We start from the raw sequence: 14,635 nt of genomic DNA, 5'->3' as shown, positions 1-14,635 counted from the left end.
GACTCCGACCAACATAGCCTTCCGGGTCATTGAGGCACACAGGCCTTCAAACCCTTCAACAGGGTTGTGGTTCACTTGGAGGATCAATTTGTCTAACTTCCAGTAATTTCTCCCCTCCCTCCTTCTCTCTTCCCATTCCCCATTCTGGCTCCCCTCTAACCCCTTCTCTTCGCCTCACCTGTCCATCAGCACCATCTGAATCCTCTCCCCCTTCCCTTTTTCCAATGGTTCACAGTCCTCCTGTATGAGATTCCTTTTTCTTCAGCTCTTTATCTCTTCCGCCTGTCAACCCCCTTCCTCACCCACTCACCTTCCCCCTCGCCTGTCTCACCTACCACCTGCTAACTCGAACTCCTTCCCCTCCCTCCACCTTCTTAATCTGGCTTTTTCGCGTTCCTTTCCAGTCCTGCTGAAGGGTCTCAACCCGACACTTCACTTAAAGTAAGATAAACTGGCATGGAAGTTTTAATGAAAATTCACTATTAGTGAAATTGTGCTTCTCGCTGTTAAGGATCCTTTGATCAATTTCCATATCAAATCTAAACTGACTGTGGAATACTTTTTGTGAGATCCAGGACATTGCCAAGTGAGTTGTGTGTTTTGGGTTATCGGCTTGGATTGAAAAGGAGAATCGGCATTCCTTTAGAAGCAAGCAAAATGTAATATTTGCAGTAGTACAGCATGCTTCTAAAGCAGCTAAGTTAGAATGCAAAATGCTGGGGTAACTCAGTACGTCAGGTAGCATCTATGGAGAGGAATGAGCTCAGACCCTGGAAATATCGACTGTTTATTCCTCTCCATAGACGCTGCCTGGCCTGCTGAGCTCCTCCAGCATTTTGTGTGTGTTGCTCTGGGATTTCCAGCATCAGCAGAATCTCTTGTGCTTGCGAGAGAAAAGAAGCTTGTTAAAACAGCAGGGAGTGTGTGGGAGAGCGATACCTTTGATGTGGGAAAACCAGAGTTGCCATGGCAGCAAGTTGTGAGGTGAATGGGAGGTGTCTTGCTTCACTACGTTTCACAACCAGTAACCTGATTCTCCTGGCCCAAACGTGGTCTGCCCTGCTGCTGAGAAGTCCCGGCATTTCCTATTTTTTCACCCGAAAGACAATCATTTAGTGAAGAATCTCAGTTTGTTTCCAGCTCACAGTCTCTGCAAGCCAAAGCACAGGCAACACGAGCACTGAACTGATTCCATAACCTACCGACACACTTCCAAGGACTCTGCATCTCATGTTCTGAATATTTCCCTCTGTACGTATGCACTTATATATTTATTATTCCGTATTTGCACATTTTGTTGTCTTTTGTACATTGGTTGTTTATCCGTCTTTGTTGTTTGCAGTTTTTCATCTATTCTATTTGGATTTACTGTGAATGTTTGCAAGAAAGTGAATCTCGGGGTAGTATATGGTGGCATATATCTACGTTCATAACAAGTTTACATTGAACATCGAACTTTGAACTATTGGTCTGGGACAGTTTCCAATCCTCCCACCAGAGCTGGGGGACTGATGTAATTCAATAAATTTGGAACTTAAAAGCAAAACAATGTTATTAATGATAAACATGGCACTAACACACTGTCATTACATGAGATTATCCATCTATATTTCCTGCTGCCTCGGGAAAGCTGCCAACGTATACAGAGACCCTTCCACCCTGGACATTCCCTCTTCTCTCTTCTCCCGACAGGCGGAAGATAAAAAAAACTCGAAAGCATAATTTCCCATCACTGAGCGCATCTACATGTCGTGCTGCCACAGGACAGCAGCACCCATGATCAAGGACACCCCACCACCATCCAGGCCATACTCTCTCCTCACTACCACCATCAGACAGGAGGTCCCACACTGGCAGCTTCAGCAACAGTTATTGCCTTCCAACCCACCAGGTTGCTGAACCAGCGTGGATAACTTCACTCACCACAACAGTGAACTAATTCCACAACCTATAGAGTCACTTTCAAGAGCTCTGCTATCAGTATTATTTATTTATTTGCACTATTTGCCTTCTATCACACATTGTTTGTCGGTATTTGTTTATGTATAATTTTTCATAAATTCTATTGTATTTCTCTTGTAAGTGCCTGCAAGAAAATGAATCTCAATGTAGCGTATGGTGACATATATGTACTTCGGTAATAAATTTACTTTGGACTTTGAACCAGTCTTTAATCTCACTTGGACTGATTTCTCATACACTAAAAATGGACTCTTGATCTTACAATCTATCTCAGCGTGATCCTTGCATCGTCTGTGACGTTATCATCCGCATTCTCTGTTTATCTTCACTTTCTCGACGTGTTTACGTTTGGAAGCATCAGTCTGAGTGACAAACAAATAAAAGCCCTTCATTGTACTTCAGTACGCATGACAATAATGACTCAATTCCAATGCCATCTGGTTCAGTACTGTCCTCTGCTTGTTCATCTTCTTCTGCCAGCCTGTCTACATAACTACGCTTGTCTGATTTAACACTCTTCCTCACTGCCCCGTGAGCCTCGGCATAGTCTTCCCGTGCTCTCGCCTTTCCCGCTCTAGTCCTGCTGTTATTCATGACTGCTTTCTTCCGCCTCTTCACCGTAATCGTGTGTAACGTTTCAGCTGAGATCCATTCTTTTCGGCACCTAGTTCGTCTTGGCATGTCAGGACGAGCACCTCCCTAACTTTCGGCCATCTGTTGGGTAGATCCTTGTGCAGCTCTTGTAGCTCTTGGACTTGTTGCTGAAGACCGATTTGAATGTTCCTTGGGCCTGCATGATGTCCTTATACGAGGGGTGATTGATAAGTTCGTGGCCCAAGGTGGAAGGAGTCAATTTTAGAAAACCTAGCACATTTATTTTTCAACATAGTCCCCTCCTACATGTACACACTTAGTCCAGCGGTCGTGGAGCATACGGATCTTGGACCTCCAGAAAGAGTCCACAGATGGGTGATTGATAAGTTCATGGCCTAGGGTAGAAGGAGATGAGTTATACAGCTCTTGTTACATGTGCGTGCAGGTCAACTGTTTAAGTGATTATGCAGGAAATTTGAAGTTAATAACTAGCAGGGGTGATTGATAGGTTCGTGGCCTAAGGAGGAAGGAGATGAGTTATTAACTTCAAACTTTCTGCATTATCACGCAAAGAGTTGACCTGTATGTGCTGTGACGAGATCTGCCACGAAAAATAAATGTGCTAGGTTTTCTAAAATTGACTCCTTCTACCTAAGGCCACGAACTTATCAATCACCCCTCGTATCTTCTGCCCAATGCAAGAAAATGTCCAGACAAGGTCTTTGATTGTGCGGGCTGATTTAGTGAGGCAGTGAGGACTATAGACGGAGTCCACAGAAGGGAGGATGGCTTCTGCGATGTGCTGAGCTGTGTCTACAATTCTCCGCAGTTTCTTGTTGTCACGTTGTCTTGTGTCAACGGTTTCTTGTTGTCAGCAGAGCAGCAGCTGTACCAAGTGGCGCTATATCAGGCCTAAGCTTAGACAGTATAGCTGAACACGTGGTTGAAGTGACAATGGGAGAGCATCTTGGAAAGATTGACCGTTACAACAAGCTTCGGGATGGTTGTGGTCTCACCCAGGCAATTAAGTCCCAGCCGTGGAAAGGCCATTTTCAACGTCATACTTCAGTTGGCAGGGGCCGGTTTGTGGCTAAGTCCACATCCAATAAGTGGCACAGTAGCATAATGCTTTCCAGTGTCCGTGACCCGGGTTCAGTCACACGGCTGTCTATAAGGAGTTTGTACGTTCTCCCAGTGACCACGGCATACAGGTTCATGGACCATTCAGAAATCTGATAATTGAGGGGAAGAAGTTGTTCCTAAAACAATGAGGTTCATCTGCAGGCTCCTGTACCTCCTCTCTGATGGTAGCAATGAGAGGAGGGTATGTCGCAGATGGTGGGGGTTACTTTTGACATTATGACTTCTAGGATATGAGATAAATTAACTTGTTTATCATATATACATCAAAACATATTTGCCAACTTTGATCATCTGTAATTGGTGTGAGGGTAGTCAAAGGGAGAGATGCGTTTCTACAACTGGTCCATAACTTCTGCACCTCTTCAAGTGCTTCCCAATGAGTAAAATACACACTTCTCTGTGGATTTATCAATTGCAAGATCTCCCACTTTTCCACAACGGTGTTGTGCAACGATGCTGCCCAAGGAGAAGCACTGGAGAGCAGGCCTTACGAAAACAGGTTGAGTGAACTCGGCCTTTTCTCCTCGGAGCGACGGAGGATGAGAGGTGACCTGATAGAGGTGTATAAGATGACGAGAGGCATTGATCGTGTGGATAGTCAGAGGCTTTTTCCCAGGGCTGAAATGGCTGCCACAAGAGGGCACAGGTTTAAGGTGCTGGGGAGTAGGTACAGAGGAGATGTCAGGGGTAAGTTTTTTACGCAGAGAGTGGTGAGTGCGTGGAATGGGCTGCCGGCAACGGTGGTGGAGGTGGATACGATAGGGTCTTTTAAGAGACTTTTGGATAGGTACATGGAGCTTAGCAAAATAGAGGGCTATGAGTAACCCTAGTAATTTCTAAGGTGGGGACATGTTCAGCACAGCTTTGTGGGCTGAAGGGCCTGTATTGTGCTGTAGGTTTTCTATGCACCCTCCAGCCAGATCTTAATAGTCTTCATTGTGGGTTTCACCGGTTTAATGACCGGGCTGTACTTGGGAAGCAGAAACAATGAAAGATGGTCGGACTGTCCCAGGTGGGGGACGGTAGTGGGTTTGTAAGTGTCAGCCACATTTGTGTAGACATGATCTAAGGTTTTATTTCCCCTTGTGGCGTATGATACATTTTGGTAAATTCTTGGTACGCAGGTTGCAATGATGAAAGTCCCCAGCGCCAATAAAGGCTCCATCTGGGTGCGATGCCTACAACTTGCTGATACTGGCACTCAGGTCTTTCGCATCAGCAGCTGGTGGAACATAAACTGCGACGGCAATGATGCACGCAAACTCTCGTTGATAAACAGCGCCTTTATTTCCTGCAGAGCATCAGGAAAGCTCACCTCTGTCCCAGGATACTGACGGACTTTTACCGCTGTACCATTGAGAGCATACTCACCAACTGCATCTCAGTGCGGTATGGCAATTGTCCCGTATCGGACCGCAAAGCACTCCAGCGGGTGGTGAAAACTGCCCAGCGGATTATCGGCACCCAAGTGCCCACCATTGAAAACATCTACCATAAATGTTGCCTGGGCAGGGTGAAAAGCATTATCAAGGATGTATTTAACCCTAACCATGGACTTTTTACTCTCCTTCCATCCGGTAGGCGCTACAGGAGCCTCCGCTCCTGCACCAGCAGGCACAGGAAGAGCTTCTTCCCTGAGGCTGTGACCCTGCTGAACCTCACATCACAGCGCTAAGCAGTATTGCTCCCATATTGTACTGACTCAGTACTTTTATATTTGTGTGCTGTAGCACTTACTTTTTATTCACAGTTATTTTGTAAATAACACTATTCTTTGCATTTCTGGTTAGATGCTAACTGCATTTCATTGGCTTTGTATCTGTACTCGGCACAACGACAATAAATAATCTAATCTAAGGCCATTGCAGGTTAGATAACTGAGTAATTAAATTGTCCAGGCAGAACTCTCCTACTCTACATTGAAATATTCAAAGTTCAAAGTAAATTTATCATCAAGATACATATACTTCATCATATACAGTCCTGAGATTTATTTTCTTGTGGGATTTCACAGTAAATACAAAGAAACAACAACAAAAAACAAGCAAAATAAGAATAATAAATAAATAAGCAATAAGTATCAAGATCATGAGATGGAGAGTCCTTGAAAATGAGTCCATAGGTTGTGAGATTAGTTCAGTGTTCGGTGAGTGAAGTTATCCCCACTGGTTCAAGAGTCTGATGGTTGAAGTGTAGTAACTCTCTCTGAACCTGGTGGTGTGTGTCCTGAGGCTCCTGTAGCTGCTTCCGAATGGTAGCAGTGAGAAGAGAGCATCACCTGGAAGGTAGGAGTCTTGGATGATGGACATTGCTTTCTGCAGCATGTAGATTTGCTCGATTGTGGGGAGGGCTGTATCCATTAATTTTGCAGGCCATTCCTTTCAAGAGCTTTGCTGTTTCCATGCTAGGCCATGTTGCAACCAGTCAATACACCGCACATCTATAGAAATATGTCAGAGTTTTAGATAACATGCTAAACCTTCACAAATTCCCAAGTTGCTGCCATGTGGAATGTACTGGCACTCACATGTTGAACCCAGGACTGATCCTCTGAAATTATAACACCGAGGAATTTGAAATCATTGACCCTCTTCACTTCTGATCCACCAGTGAGGACTAGCTCATGGACCTTGGGTTTCCTCCTCCTGAAGTCTATAATCAGCTCCTTGGTCTTTTTAATATTGAGTGAGAGGCTTTTGCTGTGACACGACTCAGCCAGATTTTCATTCTCCACCCTGTCACCACCTTCGATTTGGGCAATGACTTGAACGTGGCATTGGAGCTGTGCTTAGCCTTAAATATAAAGCGGGTAGAGCAGGGGGCATAAGCACACAGCCTTGTGGTTCACCTGTGTTGATGGAGATTGTGGAGGAGACGTTGTTGTCAATTGTCTGGAGTCTGTAAGTGAGGATATCGAGGATCCAGTTGCACAAGGGGGTACTGAGGCCTAGGTTTTGAAGCTTATTGATTAGTTTTGATGGGATGATAGTATTGAATGCCAAGTTGATGTCTTTGCTGTCCAGATGTTCCAGGGTTGAGTGAAGAGCCATGAAATGTCATCTGCTGTGGACCTGTTGCGCAAATTGGAGTGGATCCAAGTTGTGTCTCAGGCAACGGATATGCTTCATCACCAACTTCTCAAAACACTTCATCACGGTGGGTGTAAGTGCTGCTGGATGATAGTCACTGAGGCAGGTAACTGCGTTTTTGTAGATATTGCCATGGGACCTTTCGCAACTGCTCTCGAGAGGCAGTAGAGTCTTTGCTTCAAGTCTCACAGCTTTAGGCAGGAGGCCTTTGTGTGATCACATGATATGGGATTAATGGGTAAGCTTTGGAGAGCCAGCCAAGAACCTATCAGACAGTAAGCCAAGCAGTGAACAATGGCGCTGCAATGTTTCCTCAGAGTTCTGGAGATCCGCCTCGTTTTCCCAGGGATTAGAAAAATGAAGTGACACAAGTAAGTAAGAGGCAAGAGAGTTCATAAAATTACTTTCTAGCGAAGGAACACAAAAACCTAGAGATGTTGGCTCTGGATGAAAACAAGAAGGAAGAATCCAGCAATTTGAATTCAGGGACAGAAGAAATTTCCAATTCTGACTTGGAGTGTGAAACCAGTAACTGGGATAAGTCTAAATTAATCATCTATTTCAACATGCACAGAGTGTTGGAGATACTCAGGAGGTGATGCAGCATCTTTAGAAAAGAGTAAACTGTCAATGTTTCAGGCTGAGACCCTTCTTCAGGACTGAGAAAGAGGGGAAGATGCCAGAATAAAGAGATGGAGGGAGGGAAAGAGGCTAGCTGGAAGGTGATAGGTGAAGCCAGGTGGGTGGGAAAGGTCAAGGGCTGGAGAATCCATTTACAACGATGTTTCTGGGACTTGAGGACCTGAGTTACGGGAAAAGGTTGAATAGGTTAGGATTTTATTCCCTGGAGTGAAGGAGAATGAGGGGAGATTTGATAGAGGTATACAAAATGATGAGGAGTATAGAAAGGGTAAATGCTTGGGTGAACTGAATGGAACTGACTTCATTTCTTACATCCTTCATATACATGAGGAGTAAAAATCTTTATGTTACGTTTCCATCTAAATGTGCAATGTTCAACCCTTGTAATTTACAATAATTTATAATAAATAGAACAGTCAGTGAAATATAGAATACACTCAAGTCAGTGTGAGTTCATCAGTCTGATGGCCTGGTGGAAGAAGCTGTCCTGGAGCCTGTTGGTCCTGGCGTTTATGTTGCGGTACTGCTTCCTGGATGGTAGCAGCTGGAATAGATTGTGGTTGGGATGACTCGGGTCCCCAATGATCCTACGGGCCCTTCTTACACACCTGTCCTTGTAAATGTCCTGAATCATGGGAAGCACACAATTACAGATGCACTGGGCTGTCTGCACCACTCTCTGCAGACTCCTGCGATTAAGGGAGGTACAGTTCCCATACCATGCAGCCAGTCAGGATACTCTCAATTGTGCCTTTGTAGAAAGTTCTAAGGATGTGGGGGCCCATACCAAACTTGCTCAAACTTGCGCTGTTGTGCCTTTTTCACCCCACAGCTGTTGTGTATAGTCCACGTGAGGTCCTTGGTGATGTGGATGCTGAGGAACTTGAAGCTGTTTACCCTCTCAACCCCAGATCCATTGATGTCACTAGGGGTTAGCCCGTCTCCATTGGTGAAATATTTAAGGGGAGCCTGAGGGGGATCTTCTTCATTCAGAGGCTGGTGCGAGTGTGAAATGAGCTGCCAGTGGAAGTGATAGATACAGATTCAATTGTAACATCTGAGAGAAGTTTTGATATGTACAGTGCATGGATCGGAGAGTTATGGAGGGCTATGGTCGAGGTGCAGGTTGATAGGACTAGGCAGATGGACTGAAGGGCCTGTTTCAAAGCTGTGGTGCTCTATGGCTCCACGACAATGTTAACCACATCAGTACTGACCAAACAGCCACACTGTGCATCACAGTCAAGCAGTCTCTCGAGCGGAGTTTATATCTGCGCATCAACTTTGTCGATTGTGTAAAAGCCTTCGACAGTGGAGACGGAGGAACCCTGTGGAGAATCCTGTGGCACTCTGGAGTACCAAGCAGGATGGTCGTGCGAGAGAATGTCCTGCAGTCAACTATGGCGGACAGTTCACCAGTAAACTTCAGGTGAAGACAGGAGTCAGACAGGATTGCCTGATATCCCCCTTCTTGGTCCTACTGGTAATAGACTGGATCATGAAGACATCTACAGCACCAAAAAGGAATGGGATTCAGTGGATCCTATGGAAACAACTAGATAATGTAGACTTCACTGATGACATAGATCTCCTGTCCCATACTCACAAGCAAATGCAGGAAAAAAAAACCAACAGACTTGGCAACCATATCAACACAAGCTGGCCTTAACGTCCAGAAAGAGGAAACTAAATTCCGCAAAATCAGCTCAGAGAGTTGTGAGAGTGTGGAATGAGCTGCCAGCACAAGTGGTGCTTGCGAGTTTGATTTCAATGCTTAAGAGAAACTTGGATAGGTACGTGGATGGTAGAGGTATGGAGGGTTATGGTCCCAATTAGGACTCTGGCGCGGTGCCGTTGGCAGCCTATGCAACATCGGTGTGCTGACTTGATAAAATGATCTGTAGGGATGACATACAAAACTAAGTTTTTCACTGTACCTTAGTAAATGTGACATTAATAAACCAATTTATTTTATTCATTATTTTATTATTTATTTATGATACCGCCCCTCTCCTAATTAACATAAAACCATAAGGTATAGGAGCAGAATTAGGCCATTCAGCCCATCGAGTCTGCTCCTCCATTCCATCATGGCTAATTTATTATCCTTTTCAATCCCATTCTCCTGCCTTCTCCCCATAGCATTTGAAGCCCTTACTATTCAAGAGCCTATCAACCTCTGCTTTAAATACACCCAATGAAATGGCCTCCAGAGTTGATTGTTGAAATGAATTCCACAGATTCACCACCCTCTGGCTAAAGAAATTCGTCCTCATCTCTGTTCTAAAGGGACATCCTTGTATTCTGAGACTGTGTCCTCTGGTCCTAGACTCTCCCATTATAGGAAACATCCTCTCCACAACTACACTATCAAGGCCTTTCAATAGTCGATATTTTCAATGAGACCCCCTCAACCCTTTTCTCCCATCTTCTCCCCGTTGCATTTGACACCATTACTAATCAAAAGCCTGTCAAAATGCATTTTCAAAACTTCCTGAAACACTTTCGAACTATGCTGAATCAAGCTAATACTGGGAAGTTGAAGTCTCCAAATATTACCACACTGTTACTTATGTCACTTGCCTTCATAATTCTTCCTCGGGAACACACACAACACGATGGAGGAACTCAACAGGTCAGCCAGCATCTATGGAAAGGAATAAATAGTTGACCTTTCAGGCCGAGACCCTTCACCGGGACTGGAAAGGAAAGGGGAATTAAGGTGTAATAAGAAGGAGCATAAGCTGGAAGGTGATAGGTGAAGCAAAGAGTTAGAGAGCAGCAGAGATCATGGGGGGGGGGGGGTGGGGGAGAACAGTGAGAGAGGTCTCACTGAGACACCCGTTGAAGAAAAGATTCTAACTTCTTCGAAGTAGGCATTCTTCACAGTAGATCAGAAAAAGTTTGTTTCTCCTCTCTTTCTGAATCTTAAAAGGACAGTTGTACAAAGACAGCACAGTGATCTCCCTCTCTTTCTTTCTAACACAAGTTTAAAGATCCTTCTAAAATATCCTCCACCTTACTGCAACAACGGGCTCTTTCACTGTTCTTGAATGCCAGCTCCTTCTTTACATCTCCCTCAGCTACATGAAGGTTCTAAACCCTCCAATGCTGAGTTGCCAGCCCTGTCTTTCTTTCAGCCATGGTTACAGTCCCCGAGTCCCATGCTAGCCGTCAGATTTCATGCATTAAGATAGATCGCATTCCTCCGAGGCACCTTATCTCATCAGGAAGTTATTGTCCTTCAATCATCCCGAAGCAGTGTGGATAATCTCACCTACCACAACTGTGAATTATACCACAACCTATGGACTCACTATCAAGGACTTTATAACTCATGTCCAGTATTATTTATTATTAATTGCAGTTTTTTTTTTGTATTTGCACATAGGTTCTTTGTCAATCTTTGTAGATAGATAGATAGATAGATAGATACTTTATTCATCCCCATGGGGAAATTCAACTTTTTTTTCCAATGTCCCATACACTTGTTGTAGCAAAACTAATTACATACAATACTTAACTCAGTAAAAAATATGATATGCATCTAAATCACTATCTCAAAAAGCATTAATAATAGCTTTTAAAAAGTTCTTAAGTCCTGGCGGTAGAATTGTAAAGCCTAATGGCATTGGGGAGTATTGACCTCTTCATCCTGTCTGAGGAGCATTGCATCAATAGTAACCTGTCGCTGAAACTGCTTCTCTGTCTCTGGATGGTGCTATGTAGAGGATGTTCAGAGTTATCCATAATTGACCGTAGCCTACTCAGCGCCCTTCGCTCAGCTACCGATGTTAAACTCTCGAGTACTTTGCCCACGACAGAGCCCGCCTTCCTTACCAGCTTATTATTTGTGTGTGGTTTTCCATCGATTCTATTGTGTTTCTCTGCATGAACTGTGAATGCCTGCAAGAAGATAAATCTCAGAGTAGTGTATGGCGACATAGGCATACTTTGATAATAAATTTCCTTTGAGCTTTGAACATCCATATCTGCTCTGCTTCCTGGACCTTACTGCCCTATTGTCCTGTTTATTGTAATGCCTGCACTGTTTTGTGCACTTTATGCAGTCCTGGGTAGGTCTGTAGTCTAGTGTAGTTTTTTTTTTCTCTGTGTTGTTTTTTACATAGTCCAGTCTAGTTTTTGTACTGTGTCATGTAACACCGTGGTCAGGGAAAAACATTGTCTCATTTTTACTGTGTACCGTACCAGCAGTTATGGTCGAATTGACAATAAAAGTGACTTGACTTGCTACTTTACCAAGCTGTGTATATACAATACTGTGCAAAAGTCGAAGGTGCAATATATACGATAGCGAGGGTGTCTGAATTTTGCACCGTTCTTTAGTAATTTTATGTATTGCACTGTCCTGCTGCCAGAACGAAAAACAAATTTCATGGCGTGTGTGAGTGACGATAAACCTGATTCTGATCTGGGTCTCTGTTGTAGACTGAGAGTGGGAAGGGGGCAGGGAGAGGGGAATCATGGTTAGGGAAAGGGAGAAGGAGAGGAGGGGGAGTGGAAGGCACCGGAGAGAGACATTCCGTAATGATCAATAAACCAATTGGTTGGAATTAAATCGTTTAAGTTAAGTGTCTCAGGGCTGGGCGTGTCAGCACCTGCGACTCCTTCCCACCCCCAGCACTCTGCCACCTGTCCCATGCCCCTCCCATGGCACTCCCAACATCGTTTGTTCCCACCAGATTTACAAACTCGCTCTGTTTCCACGTTGACAATTGAAGTACTCTGAAAAGTCTTAAGGACCTTAGTTTTATATATACATACAACTCGCCCTCCGCTCCACATTGACAGATACAGTATTGTGCAAAAGTCTTAGGCACCCTAGTGATGTACATCAGAATCAGATTTAATATCACCGGTATACGTCGTGAAATTTGTTAACAGCAGTACATGATAAACTGAATCATGAAAAGAAAAGAAACAGAATTACAGTAAGTATACTGTGAATGCAAGCAGGCTTTTCCCACTGAGGCTAGGGGAGAAAAAAACCAGAGGACATGGGTTAAGGGTGAAGGGGGAAAAGTTTAAAGGGAACATTGGGGGGGGGGGCTTCTTCACGCAGAGAGTGGTGGGAGTGTGGAATGAGCTGCCGGATGAAGTGATAAATGCGGGCTCACTTTTAACATTTAAGAAAAACTTGGACAGGTACATGGATGAGAGGGGTAGGGAGGGATATGGTCAAGGTGCAGGTCAGTGGGACGAGGCAGAAAAACGGTTCGGCACAGTCAAGAAGGGCCAAAAGGCCTGTTTCTGTGCTGTAATGTTCTATGGGTTCTATGTATAAGTAGTGAAAACATAGAAATGAAAATACTAGCATTCATGGGTTCAATGTCCGTTTAGAAATTGGATGGCAGAGGGAAAGTAGCTGCTCATGAAACACTGAGTGTGTGTCTTCAGCTTTCTGTACCTTACACATGCGCCTGAGACTCTGCAGAGCACTGTACTTGTCAGGTTCAGATTCAGATTAGCTCTGAGTAGTTTATTGTTAATCTGAGTAGTTTATAGTCTACGGATGCTGGCATGAAACTCACAGAGTACACTGTACATGGAGATAGTAAATACAACAATTAACACACCGGTGAGAGCAGAGCAGGGGAATGATTGCACTGCAGTCTGAAGGATAAGAGCTTCTGCAGATGCTGGAAATCGGGAGCAACACACACAAAGTCCTGCTGGGACTCAGCAGGTCAGGCAGCATCTGTGGAGAGGAATAAACAGTTGACGTTTCAGGCCGAGACCCCTCACCAGTACTGGAAAAGAAGGAGGCAGAGTCAGAATAAGTTGGGGGAAGGGGAGGATTACAGGCTGCCAGGTGATAGGTGAGACCGGATGAGGGGGAAGGAAGTTGTGTTGGGGACGGGGGATGTAGTAAGAAGCTGGCAGGTGATAGGTGAGATTGGATGAGGGGGAAGGAAGTTGTGTTTGGGGACGGGGGATGTAGTAAGAAGCTGGCAGGTGATAGGTAGAAGTGGTAAAGGGAGGAAGAACAAGGTATCTGATTGTGGACCAAAGGAGAAGGGATGAAGGAGGGGAAACAGAGGGATGTGATAGTCAGGGGTTAGAGGGGAACCGGAACGGGGAATCAAAAAAGGAGAAGGAAGGAGGAGGAGAGATTACCAGAGGCTGGAGAAATTGATATTCATGCTGTCTAGCCAGGTGGAAAATTAGATGTTGTTCTTCTAACAAACAAGAGAAAATCTGCGGATGCTGGAAATCCGAGCAGCACACACAAAATGCTGGAGGAACTCGTTAGGCCAGGCAGCATCTGTGGAAAAAAGTACAGCTGATGTTTCGGACCGAAACCCTTCGGCAGGGCTGGTGTCGGGTTATGGTCCGAAACGTCAGCTATACTTATCTCCATTGATGCTGCCTGGCCTAACAAGTGTGCGTTCCTGTGCTGCCCCTCTAACCCGAGTGTGGGCTTATCCTGGTAGTAGAGGCAGGAATGGGAACGGGAAGTCGAATTTAAATGGGTGCCCACCTGGGGATCCTGCCTTTTGTGGCAGTCGGAGCAATGGTGCCCCCCAATCTGCATTGCGTCAAGACCTCAATAAGGCTACAGCATGGGCAGATGTAATCCAATGGCATTACCATCACCACCAATATCCAGGCAGTAACTGTTCATCAGGACTTCCACTGCGCCGTCCTCCGGCCTGTTTTTGCAGAGTTAGCGGGGCAGTTTATGGGATGTGGGTGTTGTCCACACCCAGTATCTGTCAGCTGCCCGTGAGAAAGTGGTGGAGAGCTGCCGCGTTCCTTGTCACAGTTCCCACGGTACTTTTTGGGAGTTAGCCCCGTTCGCAACCGAAGATTCAAGTTTGCTTATCGCGAGTGCACGGACACATACAGTGAAATGTGTCGTTTGCATCACCAGCCAACACCGTCTGAACCTGTGCTGGGGGCAGTCTGTAAGCCTCACCACACATTCCGGTGCCTACAATGCAGAGAACAACAAGCAACAAACCACAACAACAAAACAGGCCTCGTCCCTCCTTCCCTCCCCGTACACACTGTCCACAGTCCTTTAATCCCAGGACAAACCTCCAGTCTCCAGTCTCCAGTTTCCAGCAGACCTGCTTCAAATTTAATATGCTTGTTATTTTTATTAAATTATTATTATATTATTATATATATTAAAAGATAATATACAGTATGTTATATATTATTTGTGTATTTAAATATTA

At 44.8% G+C, this 14,635-nt stretch overlaps 1 protein-coding gene across 1 annotated transcript in view; it reads left to right on the top strand.

The window, feature by feature from the left end:
- Positions 1-1,231: 1,231 nt before the first annotated feature.
- Positions 1,232-14,635, top strand: part of LOC140719493 (uncharacterized) — a 101,593-nt gene continuing 88,189 nt past the window's right edge. Inside the window, exon 1 of the mRNA XM_073034211.1 lies at positions 1,232-1,251. The gene's annotated coding sequence lies outside the window, so the exon portion shown is untranslated. The remainder of the gene's footprint in view (positions 1,252-14,635) is intronic.

This window comes from Hemitrygon akajei, chromosome 31 (assembly GCF_048418815.1).
Source record: "Hemitrygon akajei chromosome 31, sHemAka1.3, whole genome shotgun sequence".
NCBI lineage: Eukaryota > Metazoa > Chordata > Chondrichthyes > Myliobatiformes > Dasyatidae > Hemitrygon > Hemitrygon akajei.
The sequence above is the reverse complement of the archived record's forward strand: the minus strand, read 5'-3'. Positions and strand labels throughout refer to the sequence as shown.